General features: G+C 35.9%; 1 long non-coding RNA gene across 2 annotated transcripts in view; it reads right to left on the bottom strand.

Annotated features, from left to right (window-relative positions):
- Positions 1-1,048: 1,048 nt before the first annotated feature.
- The window catches only part of LOC128880575 (uncharacterized), a 45,448-nt gene continuing 35,516 nt past the window's right edge, over positions 1,049-10,980 (bottom strand). The window contains exons 2-3 of one of the 2 annotated variants that reach the window (XR_008457869.1): positions 2,081-3,674; positions 1,049-1,997 (exon numbers count right to left, since the gene is read on the bottom strand). This is a non-coding gene — a long non-coding RNA (uncharacterized LOC128880575). Of the gene's footprint in view, positions 3,675-10,980 lie in introns of both variants that reach the window. The other variant, XR_008457870.1, reaches the window with a different exon arrangement.

Below are 10,980 nucleotides of genomic sequence, written 5' to 3'. Positions count from 1 at the left end.
TTATTATTATTATTATTATTATTATTATTATTATTATTATTATTATTTTTTATTAGTTATTATTAATTATTAGTTATTGTATTACTATTATTACGTTTACGACCATTCAATACCCAGGAAAGAAACATATGTGGAAACGAGAAAGGTTGAACAAGAGATAATGCCACCTTGCCAGCTAGCCGTCACTACCACCCTTTTGTTTGTTTATATATTTTTCTTGGTCGTTTCGATCAAGATCAATGCCAATTGATCTCTATTTGAGAGAAGCGCTGAACAAAAGGAGAGACACGAAAAAGAAAAAAATAAGAAAGGAAACTACTTTGAAAAAATGCATTATTCCCAAAGTGAGAAACGAAGTCTACGCCTTTGTGTACGTACGGGTGTATGTGTGTGCCTGTGTGTATGCTTGAGTGCACGCGCGCGCGTTTTCTGTTTGCACCTCCACTCCCCCATTGCATCCAGAAAAAAAAGTAATTGCATAAACGCGAAACACATGAAGAAAGCGACTCTCTCGTATTATTATTATTATTTTTTCTTTTTTTTTTGTACTGGTTTGTTATGTTATTATTTTTAGACGATACACAACCCAATTGTTCTTAATTTAAATTGTAAATCGTATTTTTGTTTGTTTTTTTAGTTATATTTTGTTGTAAAATGCTTTTTAATAATATTTTCAGTTCACATTACACCGACACCTTTTTGGTTTTGATCTCAGTTTATTTTTTTCTCTCTCACTCTGTTACCGTCTCACCTCCTCGTGGTTGATCGAAGGCGATCGAAGGACGCTTCAAGGTCGATCAAAGGCAATCGCTATTACTTTGATACCGATGGGAAATTCTGCGAGCGATTGCCTTTGAAACTAGCGTGCTTGACATTGAAATTGTTATAACGATGGTAGTGTAATGTTTAAATGGTTGGCAAACTTTTTAAACATCCTCGAATAAATTTTGTAAAATTAAGGATTAAACGTAGATTTATTTAATTACTTTTATTCTACACAGAAGTAAACAAGTTAAATGAAAAATCCAATTTTTATAACAATATTTAACGTAGATCTATTTAATTACTTTTATTCTAGACAGAAGTAAACAAGTTCTTTTTAATTAACACGTCGCAAATGAATTGGGGGAATCAATTTGTGGTTTAAATGAAAAATCCAATTTTTATAACAATATTTTCAAGCATGAGAATCGAAAGCGTTTACTGTATCATAAGCCTGTTCATTATGAAAATGGCACGAGCTCATTTTATTAGAAAATTGAATTGATTTTGAAAGTTCTATAAACAATGTACAAAGTTCAAGTAAAAATGTTTAATTGTCAAGGAAGCAGTATTTTTTTATGAACCTGTTGCGTTTAGTTGACGAATAAAAAAGGGTATATATTTTTGCAACATTATGGTTCTACGTTTGCGATACCAAAAAGAATCTAATTAAATAATTTTTTAGTTAATACTTTATAAACCTTTTTTTCGTCGTCAGAGTAAAATAAATTTGGACCACTCTCATAATGAAGGGCTCGTGCATAAACATATTTGTTTTTTTTCTATTATTAATGCAAAACGGCGATCTTCTATCTTTCGATCCCTTTCAGCATGGACGAAATGTCGAACAAAACCATTCCTGATCAATTCCTAAACAAACATTCCATTTTAGTATTAGGCAAGGTATTAGACACCTGTATTTTATTTTTCTTTGTTTTTGCGTAGCTTGGTAATTAATAATATAGATATAAGTATAGATCTGCTTTTTGGAACCACGTCCTCTGTATTTATTTTTCTATTTTTTATTGTGCATCAATTTTCGTAGAGTTCTCCGAACGGGATCAGAAGCTTGAGTACCGCTTTGACCTTGAGAAGGACAAAGGATCCTTCTTGGTGATCACCTAAACAATCCTGAGGATTTTGAAAAGAGTAGAGCCTCATTATTTCACGTTTGGTTACCATTGGACAAAGTTTGGTTACTTTTTCCAAGGTACAAAGATGAGCAAAATTCTTATCTAGAGAAAAAGTCGATATTTAAAAGATAATCAGTCTGATTTATTATTCGTTCAAATGTATAATTAGAAATGAAATTTCGTACCAATCGAATAGAAAGCTAGAATAAAATTTTGCCCATGTAAGCACACTCTTCCAGTCATCGAGTGAAAGTCTATTGTAAAGATGGCGTCCGCTATGATTTCAAGACTTTCGTTAAGATGGCGCTGCTTGCCACAAATTCCAGTAAACACAAGTCCTCTCGTTTCTTTCCAAAGTATAAAGATGAGCAAAATCCTTATCTAGAGAAAGAAAAATTCGACACTTAAAAGATAATCAGTCTGATTTGTTCTTCGTTCAAATGTATAATTAGAAATGAAATTTCGCGCGAATCGAATAGAAGCTAGAATAAAATTTTGCCCATGGAAGCACACTCTTCCCGTCATCAAGTGAAAGTCTTTTGCAAAGATGGCGTCCGCTATTCATTTCAAGACTTTTGTTAAGATGGCGCTGGTTGCCACAAATTCCACCAAATACATGTCCTCTCGTTTCTTTCCCTTCGTGTTATCCTTTCATTTTGTCAAAACAGAACGCTCACAACACGTGACTATGTTTAATTCGTAACTTTTAACACTGTAATATTTAATACAAGTGCGGTTAGGGTGTCTCAGAAAGTATATTCTGCGCTTCACTCGCTTCATAGTATTTTTAAATCATTTCTCATTCTGTTTAAACATTTTTTCCAGGTTATGGATATATGCTTTCTATATTTATATAAATTTACACTAATAATTTGCATTATATAAGAGAGTGAATTAAACGTTCTAGCCACTAGGCTAACCATAACCTAAAATTACTCATTTATACTCGAGACTTTTGAACGCATTACGATGTGTCGTAATTTTTGATAATTTATATTAGAACTACTAAAATTCCGTGGCCCAAAAGCTTCGAGTGTTATGACTTGTTTTACTTACAAGAATAAACCTCTAAATTAGCTGAAAAATGCCGGCGACCAATCAGGCTTGAGCAACGTTATTCTCTACCTACTAGCGCTATTAGTTCACGTGCTCGCCACACGCTGAAAAGCAAGTTCGCTTGATTTTTCTTTTCGAAAATGTAACATGTTGCGGGTATTCATAAACAAATCAAAATTTCAAAACCTGCTGTACATTCTGAGACACTCTGACAGTATTAATAAAGTCCAGTAATGAAAATTTGTATGATGGACAGTTTGATAATTGTTTATTGTACGTAACACTGATCCATGGGCGTATCAAGCTGAAAACGGTGCGCAGCTTTCCGAATTCTATTTCTTTAGGAATATATAATAATACACAATAACAAAAAGAAGAGTATGTACTATTTATGTACAAAAAGAATTAATATTTCAAACAAATTTGTTTATATTATTTGTTTTATTTAATAAAACAAATAATATTTATAATTTTATTTTAATAAAATAAAATTTTAACTAATATCTATCTTGAAAGATACGCCCATGGACATTTATTTAAAAAAAATTTGCCATCTCTTCACTATTTTTACAGACCTAACCTAAACCACCTTCAAAATTAAATTACCATAACCTTTGAAACAACCTCTCCTTATTTCAAGCAGTTATTTCTTACCTCCCAATAAAATCTGCGTGGGTCCTCGGTATTATTAAAAATTCGAGCGTAACAACTGCCTCAATCGACCTTCAAAATACCAAAAATTCTTTTAGTTTATCAATTCGACAAAAACAAGAGAAAATCCAATTTCGAAGATTGCCAAAGTTGTCAAAATTTAAGTCAGAACACGGGAAGCAGTGTAAATAAAATTAATCTAAAATTGAGCTCCTGGAAATGTTTAATACATTTGCTCAATTTGAAAAAAAAGAAATTTCATTTATACTGGTCGAATTTCCAGGCTCTGAATATTCACGAAAATCAAACAAGGATATCCATTTCGGTCGAGTTTCACGATGCTCGACGGTGATAATCGCCGTCGAATGATTAATAATTAATGGCGACGAAAAGTAAAAGTGTTTTTAGAAACTTATAGCGGATAATATATATTTTTGTACGTTCGCAGTGTGCGTATTTGTGGCGAGTCCGTCGAGCATCGTCGAGGTTCGACGCGATCTCGCACGAAATGGCGTCCGATATCGCAAAATGGCGCACAGGCGCGCCAAAATGGCGGATAGTAGCGCAAGACGGTTCAAAATGGCGCGCACCGACTCAAAGCAGCGCAAGGGCCGGAAAAGAGAGGGGGAGACACGACGGAAAGGTGAAAAACGAAGCTCGATCTTTTCCAGTAAGAAAAATGCCCCGCGAACGTGATACGATTAGGGGAAACGTCGCTCTCGGACTTCGAATAGAAGAAGAAACCCAAAAAATAATAAGGTATCGACTATCGCAAAGGTTACAGACCATCGACATTAATTATCTCACCTGATATTATTAGCGGCGCGCGACGACTCTGTGCGTAATCAAGAGAGAAAAAAAAACAATGAAAAAATAAAAGTTAAAACTCTCCCCGGGCCCAACTAATGTTACTTTATGAAAATGAAACGAAAAAAAAAAAGCAGAGAGACGACTTGAAGTGAGATGACGCGAAAGAGACGCGAGCGAGCGAGAGGAAGAGTGAAAGAGAGGGAGAGACAGAGAGAGAGAGAAGGGATGCGTGTTTCGAGGGTGCGAGCGAGAGAGAATGACAGAGGAGAGACAGGTACGATTGAGAGCACTATTTTTAACTCGACAAAAAAAAAAATAATAATTACTCCAGATATTGTTGCATGCCTAGTTAACCTATTATATAGTCGAGGACGACGTTTTAACACTGGTGAAATATTACACGATTCGAAACGAAATTTAACCCCTCGCGGTCGCGCTTTGAATTGGGCTCGATGGTAAAAAACGAGACCGAGTCCTCTACGAGAACCGCGAAGGGTTGAAAGGTGAAATCAATCGAGCTGAAACGATGCGAGGCATCGCGACCTCGGATCAGCGTTGACCATCAGCTCCGTGGCGATTATGGCAACTAATGTTCGCTAGTTTACTTTCTCGCCACGGCGCTGCTGGCCAACGCTGCCTTAGATCTTAAGCACCTATTAATTATTACTATACACACGTATATCATTATGATCGTCGTCATCATCGTCATCGTTATCGTCATCGTCATCATCATCATCATCATCATCATTATCATCATCATCATCATCATCATCATCATCATTATTATTATTATCACTATTATTATTATTGCAACTATTACGATGGTGTATATAAGTACACGTGACACGTATCAGTCGACAGATAATAAGTACTGAGGCGGAGAAGGAATTAAAGAGAGGCTTTCGAGCAGAGGAAATATGTGTTTTTGATTTTGTATCATCACCTTGCGGTCGTAGGTCGAGCTACATCCGACAGGATGTCCATCAGAAAACCTCGACTGCAAAGGGTTAATCGAAAATTTCGAGGTTAGAATTGTGAAAATTTGGAATATTCGAATCGGAAAACTTTGGAATAAAAAGAATCGAAATTGTAATCTCGTCAGCCTATCATCGTTCTCTGTCTCAGGATGTTTCGAATCTCCAAAACAAAAAAAAAAAACATTCGACAAGTACATTAACCTAATCGTCGAGAACGTTATCGAGACGAATTTTTGAAATTTCTTTTAACACGATCGACAAAGTATCACGATCTTCGTACAACTCGCGATGCTCGAGCTCGAATTCTAGCGAGCTTGCTCGTTCATCGAGTGGGTGGTACATTAATAATAGAGAGAAGAAGCTGGACCAAATAGAACCTTCCTGGTGCATCTGTCAATCGCTTCGAGACGTATAGCAACATCTGCTAACTCATACTTATTCGAACGTATGGCTCTAAGACTTCTTTAAGTGATTATTGCTTACTTACATGAGTAAGTGATTTCTGATATCAAGCCCTCCGTTATGAAAGTGATAGGAGGCCATCTTCTTGCGCGACGGAGTTCGTCCTTTCGCGCTTTGCGAACGGCCCTTTGAAAAATACCTCTGTTATCTTCTCCGCGAGGAAAGACAATAATCTTTCGTTGTCAACGAGGCATTTTTTTAGTAGAAGTGTCTACTTGGGTCGGTTACTAAATGAAATAATAAAAGAGAAGGAAAGTGTATTATACAGGGTGGTCTACGTAATTCTTACATCTTAGGTATTATCTCGAGTGTTTTTTGCGATAGGATAAATTGTTAAAGGAAAACATTGTTTGGTTCAAAGAGAGACATAGTGTGGCAGACAACAAAATTATCTCAAGGTCATATTTTTCGAAATTTCAAGGTTATCAATGATTTTTTAAACGGGATGGGATATTTTCATTATTGTAGTATTGTAACTGATGAAAAAACAAATTCAAACATGTATAATGTATTGACTCTGAGATGACCTTGTGAGGAGTTATTCTTATACAATGATACTCCAACGTAGACAGTCAACGTATTAGAGATGGAATAACTCCTCACAAGGTCATTTCAGGGTCAATACATTCTACATGTTTGAATTTGTTTTTTTATTACCTACAATACTATAGTAACGAAAATCTTCTGTCCTATTTAAAAAACATTGATGACTTTGAAATTTTGGAAAGTATGAACTTGAAATATTTTTCTCGCAGATAATAATATTGCCCTTCCGAAACTGAAAGATTTGTATCGGACAAATTTTGTTATCATTTAAAAGAGTGGATATATTTTAAATTCAAATCGCACTGATTTTATAAGAATAACTCTTCAGAAGGTCATGTCAAGGTCAACATATTAAACATGTTTAAATTTGTTTTTTCATCAGCTAGAAGATAAAAATAATGAAAGTACCTCATCCCATTTGAAAAAAAAAACTGTAACCTTGAAATTTCGGAAAACATGACCCTGAGATAATTTTATTGTCTATCACATTATGTGCCCCTTCAAACAAAACAATGGTTTCCTCTAACATTTTGTCCTATCTCTAAAAACACACGAGATAATTCATAAGATATAAGAGTCGAATGGGACACCCTGTATAAGCTCCTAGAACCTCGTACGATAAAGAGAGCCCAATGGGACCTCGCAATTACTTAAAAACGTCAATCGCATTCAATCAAAAATCTTAAATCCAGCCCTTCCACATTTCAAAAACAAAGAAAACATGTGCTCGCACCACTTTCATAATGGCGGACACGGCCGCCATTTTCTTACGAAGAAAAAAACCATTACGACGCGACAGGCATCTTCTTCTAAACTATCACACCTCCTATTTATCAATGAAACGAAAACACATACAAACACAGAGACAGACACGCACACAGCCATGAGATGAAACTCGTCTTCAAGCATCTTTTTCGAAACCAATTTCTTTGAGAATACAAGGCTTTCCGAGCGCAGAGCTCCCTCTTAGTATCGGCGACTCATTCTAAGAATTTTACATTACAACTTTGAAGGAAATATTTTTTAATATCTAGATTACCAAGGGTACGAGGTAGAAAATTATTCTTGTATTTTGTGGCAGCGTGACCTTGAAAGTCCTCCGAGGACATCGGAAGCCCCAAGATGGCCGCCAGGTGGCGAGTAGAGTAGGAGTTTAAAAAAAATAGCGGACGGAGTGTTCTTTGCGAGCGTTGGTCCTTCGACGTTCCTCGCGTTGGAAGCGTGCATTGTATCTCTTTGCGTGACCTTGAAGGACACTGGAAGCCCCGAAATAACCGACAGCTGGCGCGTTGAGGTACCAGGTTAAAAGTGGAGGACAGAATACCGCGCGAAGCGGGAGTGCAACGTTCTGCGTCGCTCCATGGAAACCTCGGAGAAGACTGGAAGCCCTGAGATGGCCGACAGGTGGCGCTCGTCGACTGGCGAGTGTAGTACGGCTTTAAAAATGGCGGACAGAGTCCGGACGATGCGTTTCTCATCTCGAGAACTTGAAAACCATCCGTCGCGAGGATACAAAATAAACGAGAGCCTCTTGTTGACGGAAACCTTTCTCTCGATTGAATATTTTTATCCAGGTGTTGGGTGGGAGCACTCGCTAGTCGGTTTCAAGCCGAGAGGATTCTTGAATGCCGCCATCTTGGATATTAGACTCCTCTGGAGTAGAAAACGCGGGTTTTCCGAAAGTCGTGTCAGGAGTGTCAGGACTCCACGTGGAAATGGATCGCGAGGCGAAAGATGGACGACTGAATTTGTTTCCCTGCTCGAGGGGAGTATCTAAGGAAGTGCATGAATCGATTAGGTTGTCGTTGGTTATACAGCCATTTAGTGTGTGTCGTTAAAGTTAAGGTATTATTAAAGTTATAGGGTTAGTTCGTTTCTAAGGCGTAACTTTATAGAGGTGAAAGTGGGAGACACGGCGTTGACATTGAGTCCGTGTGCTATGTGTGGTAAAACAGTCTCCAGTATTCCATGACGTTCCCCCCTCGACCCCCCCCCCCCCCTCCGGGTGATTTTTAATTTTTGTCGAGGAAACACGAGCCGATCACGTCGCGTTCGTATACGCGATCAATCGAAAGTGGCCAGCTAGTGTCCAGCGCGTCGTGGATCCCTTTGTCGGCCATTTTCCTCGCGTCGGCCGCCATCTTGTTATCTACTGTAACCGTGAGTCTTGTAAGATTGAATGTGTCTAGTCATGGCCTCTTTATTATTATATAATTCATTACGAAACCGTCGAACGGGATTTCACCGAATCATCTAAGTCACCTAGCGAGGACGACGAGAAATTAGATATACAGGGTGTCCCTATAAAATGTTGCGGGGTGTTCCCTTGGAAACTGACGGGGATATCGACTTCATTTTTTTGTTACGGTTAAATAGCCTTAGGGAGAGTAAATATGAAGTGTCGCAAGTTGTCTTGGGAAAATAATTTTTGAGAGTTTAATAATAATTATTAATAATTTATTTTAATAAGTTTGATAATCGTAATAATTGAGAGATCAATCTTTTTTCGGGTGCAAGGAATTTTTTTAGGGTAACTGTTGGAGCGAAAAGGATCCTAATATGTATTTTACTGAATCGCGTGGAGGGTGGCTTAATTTTTTAGTATTGTACAAAATTGTTTGCAGTTATAGGGGAAATGGACAGGAAAATAAAATGGACTAAAAATTCAAACCACTTTCTAATTAAACAAAAAAATATAGTGGGGCCCTGTAAGAATCATCTCCAACAAATTTTGTTGTATAGCTAAAAAATTCCTCCCACTTTCCAATTAAAAAAAAAAATTTACTTCATCCTGTGTTCCCAACAATCACTTGAAAATAGATTACACTTTACATTACTAAAAGTGTATCTTACATCCTTGCCATAACCTCAAAAATTTCCTTCTACAACAAGATATTAGTCGCAATCTCTGTGCAATTTAACTACTAGCAAAAATGAAGTCGATACCTCCGTCACTTTGTAGTATATACTTTTCACACCCTACCCCCCCCCCCCTCTTATCGATATATTAACACATTCTGAGTATACGTTGAAGAAGGGGTTAGGGGTGAAATAATTTTGTTAAGATCCCGTGTGTCGTGACGTCGTCCTCGCGAGAATTACGTCATTATTATTATTATTAAATTATTTTCTATCATCGCGACTTATTATTATTTATTATTATTCAATTAATTTCAAATCATTAATCATTATTATTATTCACATTGTCCAACTACGATTTTTACAATCGACCAGCAATTATACTTGCCAAATATTTGATCATTAAAAACACTATTATTATTATTATTATTATTATTATTATTATTATTATTATTATCGTCATTATTATTACTATTATTATTATTAGGATTACCATTAATTATTCTGTTAAGATTATTACCATTGTGAACATTGAGTATTATTTTTATTATTATCATTGCTAATATTTATCGAACGAATTATCTTGTACTTATTAACGATAATAATTTATTATGTATTTATTATTGACGATTCGCAATTATAATTATCATTAATATTCCTATTTATTATCATTATCATCATCATTGTCATCATCGTCATCATCATCATCATTATTATTAAATGCTACAATTACTATTACTCATTATTGTGATCGGGCACAAGTCGTGCCACTCAGTCAGTCATCGCAAGTATAATTATTATTAATGTCGCTATTATAATACGCATAAAATTCTACTCATATCTATTTGCTAATTGACATAATGCAACACGCACGTGTTTGTATATGCGCATGTATCTTCATGTATGTATGTATATACATGAACATATATATAAATATATATATTAAATTTATGTGTATATATGTATATATATACATATATACACAGGGTGGAGCAATAACTATTAGCAGCTCAGATATCTTCGTAACTATAAGTTTCATCGAAATATTTGCTGAAATACATTTACACAGTACGAAGTGGACCATCCGATGGTGATAATAGTTTCTTTGCAGGTGGAGGTACTTCGGAAATTTTAAGGTCGCCTCCATTTTTTTAAATGGATCGGTATGTTTTTATTTCTGTATTGTGATAGAGGATCTTAAAACGAGTTCAACGACCTATTATATAAAGTCATTGGAGGTCATAGAAAGGCGATAATATTTACGGTTTTGGTAGTAAATGAAGCACATAAATGTTGCACATTACTCTTATGTCACTTTTTCTATTTTTAAAAACAACTCTAATTAACTACATAGTTACGAATATTCCCGGAAAGGTAAATGCACACTGCTACTTATTAATCTACGTACCAGGGAAGTAAATTAATTTCTGTTACAATTAGTGAAGTGGATGGTTAACAACAGCAACGTACAATCGATATACATCAGTTCCAAACGATTATTGAACTTTTTAATCAATTACTGACAAAGGGAAACGTGTATCCTTTTACGACAAATGCTTCCTATTTTTATACTTTTATTCGACTTCTGATATGCAGACCCAATCCAGACCTAACCTTTGTTAACTTGGAACTGCCGAATGTTCTAGGTTAGGTTTGACCTGTGTTAGGTTCGATTTTGGTTAGGTCTTGACTAGATCGAGTTTGGGTTAAAATACTTCATTCCT

This window comes from Hylaeus volcanicus, chromosome 7, assembly GCF_026283585.1.
Source record: "Hylaeus volcanicus isolate JK05 chromosome 7, UHH_iyHylVolc1.0_haploid, whole genome shotgun sequence".
Lineage (NCBI taxonomy): Eukaryota > Metazoa > Arthropoda > Insecta > Hymenoptera > Colletidae > Hylaeus > Hylaeus volcanicus.
This window is presented reverse-complemented; position numbering and strand designations above follow the sequence as displayed.